Source organism: Leopardus geoffroyi, chromosome A1 (genome assembly GCF_018350155.1).
Source record: "Leopardus geoffroyi isolate Oge1 chromosome A1, O.geoffroyi_Oge1_pat1.0, whole genome shotgun sequence".
In the NCBI taxonomy this organism is placed as follows: domain Eukaryota; kingdom Metazoa; phylum Chordata; class Mammalia; order Carnivora; family Felidae; genus Leopardus; species Leopardus geoffroyi.
In genome coordinates this window covers 66,888,924-66,902,245 of record NC_059326.1, presented here as the reverse complement: position 1 = coordinate 66,902,245, position 13,322 = coordinate 66,888,924, and the positions used below count along the sequence as shown (strand labels likewise).

The window sequence follows — 13,322 nt, the reverse complement described above, 5'->3', positions numbered from 1 at the left end:
CATTAAATGAAACCCCCTCAACAATTTTATTTGAATTGCCAATGGCTCAGGTGTCTCTCATCTTATAATTGGTCCAACATTTTTTGAAACCTCATTGCAGAACTTTACATTTGTCCCTATTAAATTTCATCTTATTAGTTTTGCTGATTGTTCCAAGCTGTCAAAGTCAATTTGAATATGTATCTGACATCTAACATATTAACATCCATCCAGCTTTGTGCCATTGCTAAATCTAGAAACGATACCCGTTGTATTCTAATTCAAGTATTTAATCAAGAAATCGAACAGGATGGAACTAAATACGGAGACTAGTTATATGCCACTAGATACCATCTTCTTTTAGGTTGCATGGATCTCGATTAATATTAACAGAATAAAATATTTTAACCAGTTGTGAATCCACCAATCCATAATGTCCTCTGTCCCACTTGGCCATAGATACATCATGAATCATATTTTTGAAATAGTATTATTTTGAAAGTCAAAATATGTAACTCATTTGGAATAAAATTCTTTTGGAAATATAAATTGAAATTTTAGTCCATTTGAGTTCAATGCACCCTGATATAGAGAAAAGGCCTTTGAGATTCTCAGTAAGTGAATCAGTAAAAACAGAAAGTATAAAGTGAAAAAATGAGAGCTGTGTTAAACGTTCACATAGAAAAAAATCTTAAAGACAAAAAATAAGTAAAAAACTGGGTCAACTACCTGGAACATAAATGACAAAGGGTTAATTTCATTAATGTACAAAGAGCTCATGAGTTAATAAAAAAAATGAATCGCCCAAAAGAAAATGGACAAAGGACAAGAACAGGCAGTTCACTCACGCACACAGATGCACACGGTCAATTAACAAAGAAAGAAATGTTCGGTCACACTCACAATTAAAGAGTTGGAAATTAAAATACTAAACGAGATGCCATTCCTCATCTATCAGCTTGATAAAGATAAAAAACTCTGGATGTATGCAGTGCCCATTAAGGGCATGTGGAGAAAAGCCCTCTCATATTATAAATTGTAAATTGGTAAGACCTCTGTGGAAAGCAATTTGAAATTATCAATCAAGATTTAAAATACACATACTTTGAGGCATCTGGGTGGCACAGTCAGTAGAGCCTCTGACTCTTGGTTTTGGCTTAGATCATGATCTTAAGCGTTTGTGGGTTTGATCTCCACATCTGGCTCCGTGCTGACAGCGTGGGGCCTGCTTAGGACTCTCTTTCTCTCCCTCTCTGTCTGCCACTCCCCTGTTCACACTCTCTCTGAAAATAATAAATAAACTTTAAAATACACATACCTTTGGATCCCATAATTTTGCTTCTAGGATTTTATCCTACAAATATATCCAGAAGGTACGAAGGTGTAAAGTATATATGTATCCATAAGGTACAAAGAAGTAGAAAAGTCATAGAGGATGGATGGGATCTACCTCTTGTCAGACGTGTGACCTTTGGCAAGCCAGTGCCCTCCTCTGCGAACCTGGGATGATAATATGATCTGATAAGTGGAATGTTATGAGGAATAAACGAACTCTTTTTTTTTTTTTTAATTTTTTTTTTCAACGTTTATTTGTTTTTTTTGGGACAGAGAGAGACAGAGCATGAACGGGGGAGGGGCAGAGAGAGAGGGAGACACAGAATCGGAAACAGGCTCCAGGCTCCGAGCCATCAGCCCAGAGCCCGACGCGGGGCTCGAACTCACGGACCGCGAGATCGTGACCTGGCTGAAGTCGGACGCTTAACCGACTGCGCCACCCAGGCGCCCCATAAACGAACTCTTTAAAACAGCATCAACCACATTGTAAGTGCTATATATGTTTGTTTTTTTTTTTACTGCTATCATTTACTTACTTCATCATGTACTGTTTTTAGTGTCTGTCTCTGCCCATAGAATACGAGCTCTACAAGGAATTTGTTCTTTTGTCATTTTTGTTCATTGAAGAACCCCAAGGGCCTGGAACTTGACAGCTGGTAGACATACAACAAATACTTCCTGACTGATGCTGGCTATCATCCCACGACTGCACTGTTCATGAAGATCAACCAACTCCTCATGCTCTACTCCTTGACCACTGAGAGTCCTCGGGTTTCTTTTTCAAGAAAATACTGAGCAGCCGGTGAAAAATTCTACTTACCAAGTGATTACATTTTCTTGAAAACTTATTCTGGCTATGACTCAGCCTCAGGAGCTTGGTTGGTGTGAATATACCCTGGGTGAGCTAATAAAATCAAAGCCCTAAAAATGCAAAGTTGAGGTCCCAACCCTGAATCCATGCTCCCCTGGGGACTGGGACGAGGAAAAGGGCAGTGCAGATGTGGAGAAGTGGACAGCTGATGATGGGAGGCACTCTAGGGTGTTTGAAGAAGGGCATGCGGGTGGCTGTGCTTTAGGATGATTGACCTGGCTGGGCTGCGTCTAAAAGGAGCAGTCAGAGCTAACTTAGTGGTCCCCTGTCATGTTCTTCTTGGGCAGCTCCAGGTTCAAAGAAGCTCCACGCAGCTCTGCAGGTGGGTTCAACCCAGACACATGGCTCTCAGTCTGCAAACATCATGTCTTCACTGCACAGCCTGCCCTCATCGAGAAGGGTGTCTCCAGTCTTTCCAAGAACATGACACATGACAAAGTTAGGACAGGACTGTAGACTCTCCAAGCTCCCTATTATACATGCCATGGTTTAAAGAATCAGAGTTTTCCTGAAAGAGGTAAGTTAACCTTGACTTGCCGAGTATTTGGACAGTCACAAAAAGCCATGGTAAGCAATAATTGTTCTGCTGGGACTTTACAATATCAAAATCAGACATTGATGTCTGTCCACCCCATGCATTCCCCTCCCTCTGTGTGCAAGAATTGATTTCCACTAGTTGGAATTCACACAATAAAGGAAACTTTTGTTTTCAATTCTGCTGATGAGAGAGACAATTATATGCGACCTCCTCATTGATTGACTGTGCTGTTTTCTTAGATTTACTTCTTGGGAGAATCGTTAAACATAAGAGAAAATGATTTGTTTCCATCGACTGGATGATGTGTCCATCTGACAGCCCTGGTTTTTATATTAAAGTTATTATGTCATTAATGTAATTTGCAGAATCAAGAAGAAATCACTCAGGTTCTGATTGTATTGCTGGTTATGTTTTTTTCAAATAAATAAAAACTTTTTAAAGGAGATAAATCTGGTGACAACAATAATAGATGAAGAGGCCAACTGCTCACTTCATAAATCACCACAAGCTTAAGGAAACTTGGTTACTTAAGTGCTGAGTGCTGCAAAGCTAGGTTTCTCAAAATGTCCATTTTCATATTGTGAAATTCTTAGGATCGCTGCTAATTGCAAGTACTTAGGAAAGATGACTTCCCATTATTAAATTCCTTTCTCATTCTCATGGCTGTCTCACTGCTTAAGGTTAGTAAGTTACACGGAGCGTAGTAAAGCCGGGTTTGATTCGGGTTTCCCCAAGTCTCCTCTGAACTTCGTGTGTTCGTGTCAGCTGGGGAGATTGCGTGACTGTCATTCTCAGTAACTTTTCTCTCCCCTGGCAACGACTGCCAAGAAATTAATTATGACAAGCAAGGAAGCACTGATGCCTTGTGGTCTGGCCCTGGCTGACTGCAAAACTCCAACCTCTGGGTGTTGAAATTAAGTGATCCTTGGAATTTTCTAGAAAAAAAAAATTGATATCGACAGGTGCAATTTGTGGGCCCTCTTTCCCCATTGGTTTTGAAGGGTCTTATCTACCACTTCTAGCTACTTTTGGAGCACAGGGCTAGTCGTGCATATTTTTCTGACGTATGACAGGTGCCCAAAAAAGATCCTCTTTTCTTTTTACCAGGGAGGCCGGCCTGGTTTCATGGGCATGACTACCCTCCAGTTAGAAGGTCCTGGCACTTGGTTTAATGTGCTGCAGTTGCTGTCTTGAAACTCTTAATAAATTTTGAACAACAGGTTATGCATTTTCATCTTGCACTAGGCCTGCAAATTAGGTAGCCTGTCCTGAGTTGAGGGCTAATACGTGGCGTTTGTATGTGTCAAAGTGATCCTGTTGATTGAATAAGCACAGCCCATTAGCACAAACTAACGTCTGAGTATGGAATGACCTCCTCTCCCATACTGTGAATTTCTTTTGTTTCCCCTCCTTTCCTTTTTGCAGTAATGGAAAGATGCTTGTGACAACTATTCATACCTTTAAGGAGGGATGAGAGCTTACATTCTGAAGACTGAGTCTTCCGACAGTGGGTACAAAAACCCTTAAGTGAAGGCAGATTATTCTAGGAGAATGAATGGGGAGTTTTTGAGTTTTTCTGCTAAGCAGTACATGCAGTTTTGTTGTTTTAAGTATTTTATCATTATTAATATGTGAAACAAGTATTATAGAGTGAAATAGCTTTTTGTGTTTGAATCTCCCAAGAACATATGCCAAGAGAACCTATCCTGTTTTCAATAATGTAAAATAAACATGGAATCTATTACGTGGATAAGAAGACATAGTCTACAAAATGATGCTCAGTGTCACTAATATCAGGGAAATACAAATTAAAACCACAATAAGATACCACCTCATACCTTTTAGGATGGCCATTATAAAAAACCCAGAAAATAAGTGTTGTAAGAAATATGGTGAGAGTAAAGCCCTTGTGCTCTGTTGGTGGGAATGTAAATTGGTGTAGCCTCTATGAAAACAATATGGAGGTTCCTCAACAAATGACAAACAGAACCACCCTACTATGAAGCAATCCCACTTCTGGGTATTTATCCCATAGAATTGAATCAGGGTCTCACACAGGGATTCGCAGTCCTATGTTCCCTGTAGCATGATTTATAATTACTAAGGGGTAGAAACAACCCAAATATCCATGATGGATGGATGAAGGGATAAAGAAATGTGCTACATATGCTACACTATGAATGAACTTGGAGGACACTATGCTAAGTGAACTAAGCCCGTCACAGAAGGACAGAATTTGTCCCCATAGAAGGACAAATTCTACAAGATTCTACTTTTATGAGGTGTCTGAAACAGTCGGCCTCATCGGAACAGAAAGGAGAATGGCTGGTAGACGGGGAGCTGTGGAGCTGCAGTTCAGTGGGTATAAAGTCTCAGTCATGCGGGGCGCCTGGGTGGCTCAGTTGGTTGAGCGTCCGACTTCGGCCCAGGTCATGATCTCACATCCGTGAGTTCGAGCCCCGCGTCGGGCTCTGTGCTGACAGCTCAGAGCCTGGAGCCTGTTTCGGATTCTGTGTCTCCCTCTCTCTCTGACCCTCCCGCATTCATGCCCTGTCTCTCTCTGTCTCAAAAATAAATAAACGTTAAAAAAAAAAATTGAAGTCTCAGTCATGCAAGATGGAACAGTTCTAGAGATCGGCTGTACAGCATCGTGTGTAGAGTTAACACTATACTGCATATTTAAGATTCTGTCAAGAGGGTAGATCTCATGCCATATGCTTTCTTAAATCACAATTAAAAAAAGGAAACAGTTCCTGTCACCAAGGTCCATGTAAGCTGTGCCCATTTTTCCACTCGTCAGTTTTTTTTGTGTGATATATACCCTGATGCCTCTGTCTCCTCAACACTATCAACATTCACACGCTTAGTGAGTTAGTCTAGACAACTTTAGTTTCAACTGGCTTAAGTTTACTTTATTCAGAGGACAGGGGTTATATGCAATTATGTCTCAAAACGGATGGGGCTATTAGGTATCCTTACTGGGCATGCTCCTGTTCCTGAGGAAGTTCTGTATTTTTCTGCAGGTGGGAATGTGAGCTTTCCTTTAACTTAATTGGCTATTAGAGGTATTTGTATTTGCCTTTGACCTGCTTTCCAACAACCAAGAGAGAAGTGATGATTTCTTGCTGTTCTTGACGTCACATCTGGTAGTAACCGTCATCCTGGGACCCACACTGATTTCAGGCTGCCCCTGTGTCCCAGTATCTCCTGAGCTGTGGGAGGTATCATGAAAGGACTAGCCTGGACCAGGTTCAGCAGATGGAGTCTAACACTTTGCTGAGATCCTTTAAAATATAGAGTGACGTTCGCAATTGCCTCATGACATGATTCCTGTTCGTTGATTTACATAGACTTCCGCTTACATATTTCATAATAAAGATAATCTACATTTGGAGTTCTTAGTTTTGCTCACATGCATGGTGGATTGCAAAGGATGCCCCCACTGCCCACCATGTCACTTTGTGTGACCTTTCCATTCCAAAGCTGGGCTCTGCCAAGTGACTAATTTGGCCCGTGGGATGGCAGCTGACGTGATACAGGCAGAAACTTGAAAGGCACCTTGAACTATTTGGCCTGGTCACTCTTGCCCTCTCTGTCATCTCCATGAGAAGGACCTGCCTGGGCTAGCCTGCAGGTTGATGAACTGGGCCACCTTGGATCGGCCAACAGCCGGCTGACCTCCACACATGCAAATAAGCCCGGCCCAACCCGGCAAATGTACTCACCACCCTGCAGCCAGGCCTCTGCCGAGTGCGGCCAGACCAGCTTCACCTCAGCGTCTCATGAGCTGAATGGATGCGTACTCTTATATCTATTGAAGTGTTATGATTGTTGTGTAGCATTATTGTTATAACAGATTAGTTGCGTACCGTGATTGTGGCAACGGACAACCGATTGACGTGTTCTTAGGTTGGCAGGCTGCACACTTCTATTCCTGGAGACCAGAAAGGATGTGGAAAATGATCGCCTAAAACATCTCCTGTGAATGTAAGACCGTCAGCGGGAGAGACTGACATCACCAGGTGGGACAGAATAATCAGAAAGGTGGAGAAAAACCCCTCCGGAAGTAGAAGTGTAGGAAAGGTGTCAAAATGATAGTTGAGAACCCACGTAAGGGTGGCAAATGTGTCCCTGTCCTCTTCGTGGCTCCAGAATCTAGCAGAGAGTGAGGCACGAAGAGGGAAGGAATCGGTAAATGACAGTGGAGTGGAGTGGAACATTTACTCTTCTCCTTTATTTGCTATTCAGCACATCTCAGTTCAGGTCTACAAAAATCCAGAGCTGCCTGGATCTGTATAGATGTTTCCTGAAGCATGTCATTTCCTTTGGGGGGTGGCTGAACAGTCGGTCGTTGAAACATTTAAAAATCACGAATTCAGATTTGGTGGAAGTCAGCTTTTGATTTCTCTCTACTGAACAAATCCATTTGATAGAGATTATGTGAAATAATAGTACAACTGCTATTCCAGAGCAAATATTTAAAATATTTTAGAGAACAAATGGTTTTATTCACTCTTACTTCCAAGACAGGCATATGTATCTATTTTTAGCATTTGGTGACTTTGAGCCAGTGTTTAGTTAATTCTAAATATTAAAACATAGTTTACACCTGAGAAACAATTAACTTCATTCAAAAAGCTGTTTTTTCGTGTTTTTTTTTTAAGTTTATTTATTTATTTTGAGAGACACAGGCACAGTGTGAGTTGGGGAGGGGCAGAGAGGGAGGGAGACAGAGAATCCCAAACAGGCCCCGTGCTGCCTGTGCAGAGCCCCCATCGCAGGGCTCGATCCCATGACCCTGGATCATGATCTGAGCTGAAATCAAGAGTCGGATGCCTAACGAGCTAAACCACCCGGGAGCCCCTCAAAAGGCTGTTTAATTAAAAAAATAAACTAGTCTGATTTTATTTTCAGCAAATACAATTTACTGACATTTTATTATTGCTAAAAAAACAAAACAAAACATTTAATCATGGAACTCTCTTGCTCAGTTTGAAAGAGTTTTGCTTTGTTTTTCAAAGAGTTTAATTTGGAAATCTTAAATTTTCCAGAAAATGCTATCCTGCCTTGAACCATCACCAGGTGGGAATGTTATTGCAATGATCTTGGTGGGTTATTTCCCCCATCTGAAAGTACAAAAATGGATTTTGTAAAATGTTTAAAAACATTACATGAAATCACCTTTTCGCCATTTTGTCCCAACTGCAACTTGTCATTTCTTGTCTTTCTTTTAAGACAGAAGTTGCTGTGGAGGACTCAGAAATTCCAGAATGTCCTGGAACATTCCAATAGACCAGCATTCAACAAAGCTTTAACTGGTAACTTCTATACCTGTACTTGAGACAGATGGATGAACTTGACCCATTCAGCCAGCCTCCATGTTATTTCTGGTGAATCTGGCTTCTTCCCTTCCCTTAGTGGCTCAATTGATGACCTCAGGCAAACTTTGTCTTCAAAGAGTCAAATAGTAAATATTTTTGGTCTTTTGGGCCATACAGTTTCTACTCAGCTCTACCATTTCAGTGCAAAAGCAGCCTTAGATGATGTGCAAACGAATGAACGATGCTTGTGTTCCAATAAAACTTTATGGGCGCTGAAACGTACATGTTATGTAATGTTTACAGGTCACAAAATCTAATACTCCTTTAGATTAAAAAAAAAATCATTTAAAACCATAAAAACTGTTCTTAGCTCACAGGCCATACAAAAACAAGTGGTGGGCTGGATTTGGCCCATGGCCAAGATGTGTCAGCCCCTGACCTTAGGTTAACTAGGCTGATGGACCGGACACAACAGGGTGCCTCAATTAAGAGTGCATATACTGAACCCAAGCTTGAATCTCAGCTCTGCCTTTTCCCATCCGTATGATCTTGGGCTAGTTTCTTTATGTAAAAAAAAAAAAAAAAAAAAAAAAGGAAATCTTAATAACAATGTTCTGAGGATTGAACGCATTCATGGAGCTAACACACTTGGTACCTAGCAAAGTACCATACCTGCGAGCTGTTTTGGTTCTCATTGTTACTTACCACAGTGGGCAATGGTTTATTGCAGAATATACAGAAGAACTAGGCTGACCCCGTGGAATCAGAAGCGTTGATTCTCATTGGACCCACTTGCCCTAGATTTGAGATTCTTTTTGCTCTGGCAGCTGGCACATGGTTCATGTTCATGCTTCTGCAGGTGCAGCCAGATGTTGAAATTCCCAAATAAAGCCATAGCGTTTTCCCTGACCTATTATTTTTAAAACATTTGTCATAGTTAACCAATGTTAACATCTCAAAAAAAAAATCCTCTTTATGAGGAAGAAATACTTAAATACATACACTAACCCAAATTTTGAAATGTTGATCCTTACAAGGAATCTTGATTTTTTTTCTCTCTTAGATCTTCCCTCTCCAGGTAATATTAATAAGGCATGTGGCAAATGCTATTGGAAAATAAGCACTTACAATTTATATTTAATTGCTAAAATGACACCCAGAGTATCTTGTTCTCATGTGTTTTTATTAATACTCAGAATGGTTAAAAACTTAATTTAGATTATTGCGTTGACTTTGGTACCAAGAGGAATGTCCATGGCCTCTTTCCTGATCATAGCACAGTGAGGATACCCTATTTGTATCTTGTCGTCTGTCTTGGGCTTCTTCCTTATTAAAATTTTATCCATCAGTAAAATGAAAAAGAACATGGAAGTAACTTTGAAATCAGGCCACGCAGCCAACACCGCCAAACACAGGGGCCCTGACCACAGACTGCACTCCCTCAGGCCTGGCTCAACGGCCTGTGACAAGGTGTCCTGGGCTGCAGGTTATATGTGATTCCTGGCACCCTTTGCAAGTCCCTGGGCACTTAGCAGGGATGCCACTCGAGGGAGATTTTCAGACTCGAGAGAGACAGTGAAGCTCTTAGGGACTGGTCCGGCCTCTGCTTTGATTACCAGCACCCTCCTCCTATTCCCCCACAAAAAAACCCAGAAAAAAATCATTTCACAGTTATTATTGTCATTACTGTTATTATTATTTTTTTTAATTTTTTTTTTCAACGTTTATTTATTTTTGGGACAGAGAGAGACAGAGCATGAACGGGGGAGGGGCAGAGAGAGAGGGAGACACAGAATCGGAAACAGGCTCCAGGCTCTGAGCCATCAGCCCAGAGCCTGATGCGGGGCTCGAACTCCTGGACCGCGAGATCGTGACCTGGCTGAAGTCGGACACTTAACCGACTGCGCCACCCAGGCGCCCCTACTGTTATTATTTAACAACACTGACCTTGACACCATGGTGCGTCATGACTCTGCCTGACAACCCCTACCCTAAACAAGCAAAGTCTAAGATGCTCCTGTCCTGAGTTCGAACAGTGACAAATGAGGTTGTTTCAAAGACAGCGCCTTTAGCCTTGTGGCTTCTCTCTCTATGGCTGGCTTAGCATCATAACGGCAGTCGTGTTGCATTCAAAGCTCATGATAGAAGAGAACCTATTGAAAATTTTTATTATTTACAGGAAAGGAAATACGCTCAGTTTATGTAAACTATGCTAAATTAGCGTACCGTAGGCTAATAATTATGTTTTCAATAATAGAACCTTCAATCTTTAATAAGTCTTAAACTAAGCTATTTATGTTACATAACGTCAAGTGGCAGAACTCTTTTGATAATAAATGGACAATAGGTTGAGGAAGTAATGTCACAGTTTGCTATATACTCAGCAGTACATTCATCCACGGATAAATTTATTCCCAAATAGCTTTCTTGGTTCATAAAAATTCTAGTCAAAAACAACTAACCAACAAAACTCAGCCCCCGTCCCCCGATCCAAAATAATGAGGCTTTAAAAATGTATGCTCAGAATTTAAGCATTAATTTTGTGTACTAATTTGTACTCATTTTGTTTCAGTATTTTAATAGGGAAAAACACGTCTGGAAAGGCTGTAGCTTCAATATAAATTCAGCACGAGAGAAATGAGGGGCAGGAATGACTCTTTAGAGCCTGGTGTAAAAACTGCAGAGTCTTGAGTTTCCTGGCGTTGGCAAAGATCCTTTAACTTCCTGAACAGCTAGGAAAATTGTTGCTTCTGTTAAATATGCTCTTTGAATGTCAAAATACCGGATTATGAGATGAGATTTTATTAGCATGGGCACTAATTCGAAATGGTATTAAACCTCTACTCTTACCTATAAGGCTTGTTCAACATGGGAAAAAATTAAAAAAGAGAATTATAACAATCACATAGCTACTTGAAAAGGAAAGGCTAACTGTAATATGCACATAATTGAGGAAAAATTATTTTGTCTGTTCTAAATTGTCTGGGTAACTACCTTAATTATCTACCTCAGGGTGCCAGCATGGCGTCTGTCCTGAGGTGGCTATAAATCCCAGATTTTAGGAAAGGTAACTCCAGAATGCATTAGCACTAGGGAGGGTAATTCTGGGGCCAGGATTTATGGGAGCGGTGATTGACTTCATCGCTGACTTCCTGGCCCAAGGGGAAATAACCCTACACCTTTTTGGAGTAGGGAGGTATTGAGATTGCTTTGAGGGCAATTAACCTAATTTCTTTTCAAATATAAAGTATTGTCTCACCTCTGAATGTGCAATTGTGCCTCCAAGTGCAAGATGCACATTTAACACAGGCCCCATTGTGCTGCCCCAAACCATTTGTCCGATCTACACAACGCAAAATATCCTTGCCAGTGGGATGGGGCACTGAGCACATTTCAGGCGTCTAGATACCGCTAAGGTGCTGGCTTGATGGACCCAAACTGACCTTATTTTGGGTTAGTTTGGTTGGTGACGTGTGGCCACAGCGCTCTTCTGACAGTTACTGGGGGTGGGGGGAGGGGAGGGAAGAGGAGGTTCTGGGCAGAGACAAGGATGAGCTGGTCTCCAGTTCTTCAAAGATCTTTGGCTGTTTGCTTTGCAATTTCAGCAACCTCTCCCGGCATAAAAACTGAAGAGTACACACAAAAGAAAAAAAAAAAAAAGGAACAGAAACAAACCGGCTCCTGTCATCTCTGTTGATTTTTCACTTAGTAGACTTCTTTATGGATTAAAAAACTTTTTTTTTTCCAGCTTCTTGTAAAGCAATGTTCATTGGAGCTTAGCCAATAGATGGTATCATTCCTTCCAGAGTCTATGCTATGGGCGGCCTATGGAAAGCATATCTGCTCAAGGCATTCATGCAAATTATTACTTACTGCCCTATATGCTCATAAATTAATAGCTTCTCTGTGGATGAAAAACAGAAATTAGACAACCATTAAGGTTGAACAATGTTTAAAGAATATTAAATATTAATATATGAAATGAAAAAATACTGTGAGTGATATCAGTAGATATGCCAGAAGCATAACAAGCCAAACCTAAGAATGCAAATAATAAAAACATGTTTTCAGCTAGATATTCTGGATGGTTTAGTATTCAAATTAAAGTTGATTTTTTTTTTCCTTTTCAGTTAAAAACAAAACAGAGTATTTACAGCCGGTGTACTATATGAGTATTCATTTTCATACTCAGAACAAAAATGAATTTAAGGCAAATAAATGAATAAGGAGGTCTGGCCTCTTTCGGTCATTGTGCTTATGAGAATTTTCTTTGCACTATTGAAAATGCATCCCATGAATATTTAGAAAGGCAGTTTTTATCAGTCTACAGTGTATTTTTTTATTCCCAGTATTAATAAATGTCAAGTTGGCATGTCGTATCCTGAGGATTTTGTCTGTCAAACGCTTTAAAATTGGGATGGAAATTGGCAGAAGTATCTTTTGGGTGATAGGGATGGAAAGAAGGGTTACTCTCTAGGGGAACAGGCGTGGCCACTGGTCTTTGTAACAAGAAATTTAGGATAAAAGTTTTCATGACTCGGAGTACCTGGCTGACTCAGTCTGGTAGAGCATGTGACCCTTTTTTTTTTATATTTTTAAAATATTCTTATTTATTTTTGGGAGACAGAGCACGAGCAGGGGAGGGGCAGAGAGAGAGGGAGACACAGAATCCGAAGCAGGCTCCAAGCTCCGAGCTCCGAGCTGTCAGCACAGAGCCCGACGCGGGGCTCGAACTCACGAGCAGTTGAGGTCAAGACCTGAGCCCAAGTCGGACGCTCAACTGACAGCCATCCAGGCACTCCCAGAGTATGTGACTCTTGATCTCAGGATCATTAGTTCAAGCCCCACTTTGGGCATGGAGCCTACTTTATTTATTTATTTTTTTTTTCAACGTTTATTTTTGGGACAGAGAGAGACAGAGCATGAACGGGGGAAGGGCAGAGAGAGAGGGAGACACAGAATCGGAAACAGGCTCCAGGCTCTGAGCCATCAGCCCAGAGCCTGACGCGGGGCTCGAACTCACAGACCGCGAGATCGTGACCTGGCTGAAGTCGGACGCTTAACCGACTGCGCCACCCAGGCGCCCCATGGAGCCTACTTTAAAAAAAAAAAAGTTTTCATGACTAGAAGCCTACTCTTAAAATTCACTATGCTCCCATTAGACAGATTTAAGGTCAGAAGTATTAATCCTGCACCAGTGATCAGCGTCCTGCCCCTACTTTGAATTAGGTGTGAGGTTTTAGGCAAGGGAACCTCTCCAGGTCCCTTCCTCATTGAT

General features: G+C 41.2%; 1 long non-coding RNA gene across 2 annotated transcripts in view; it reads left to right on the top strand.

Moving 5' to 3' along the window:
- LOC123599300 overlaps window positions 1-4,255 on the top strand; it is a 64,319-nt gene extending 60,064 nt beyond the window's left edge. Inside the window, exons 10-11 of one of the 2 annotated variants that reach the window (XR_006713092.1) lie at window positions 1,872-2,213; window positions 2,473-4,255. This is a non-coding gene — a long non-coding RNA (uncharacterized LOC123599300). Of the gene's footprint in view, window positions 1-1,871; window positions 2,214-2,472 lie in introns of those variants that run through there. The other variant, XR_006713091.1, reaches the window with a different exon arrangement.
- The last annotated feature ends 9,067 nt before the right edge of the window (window positions 4,256-13,322 follow it).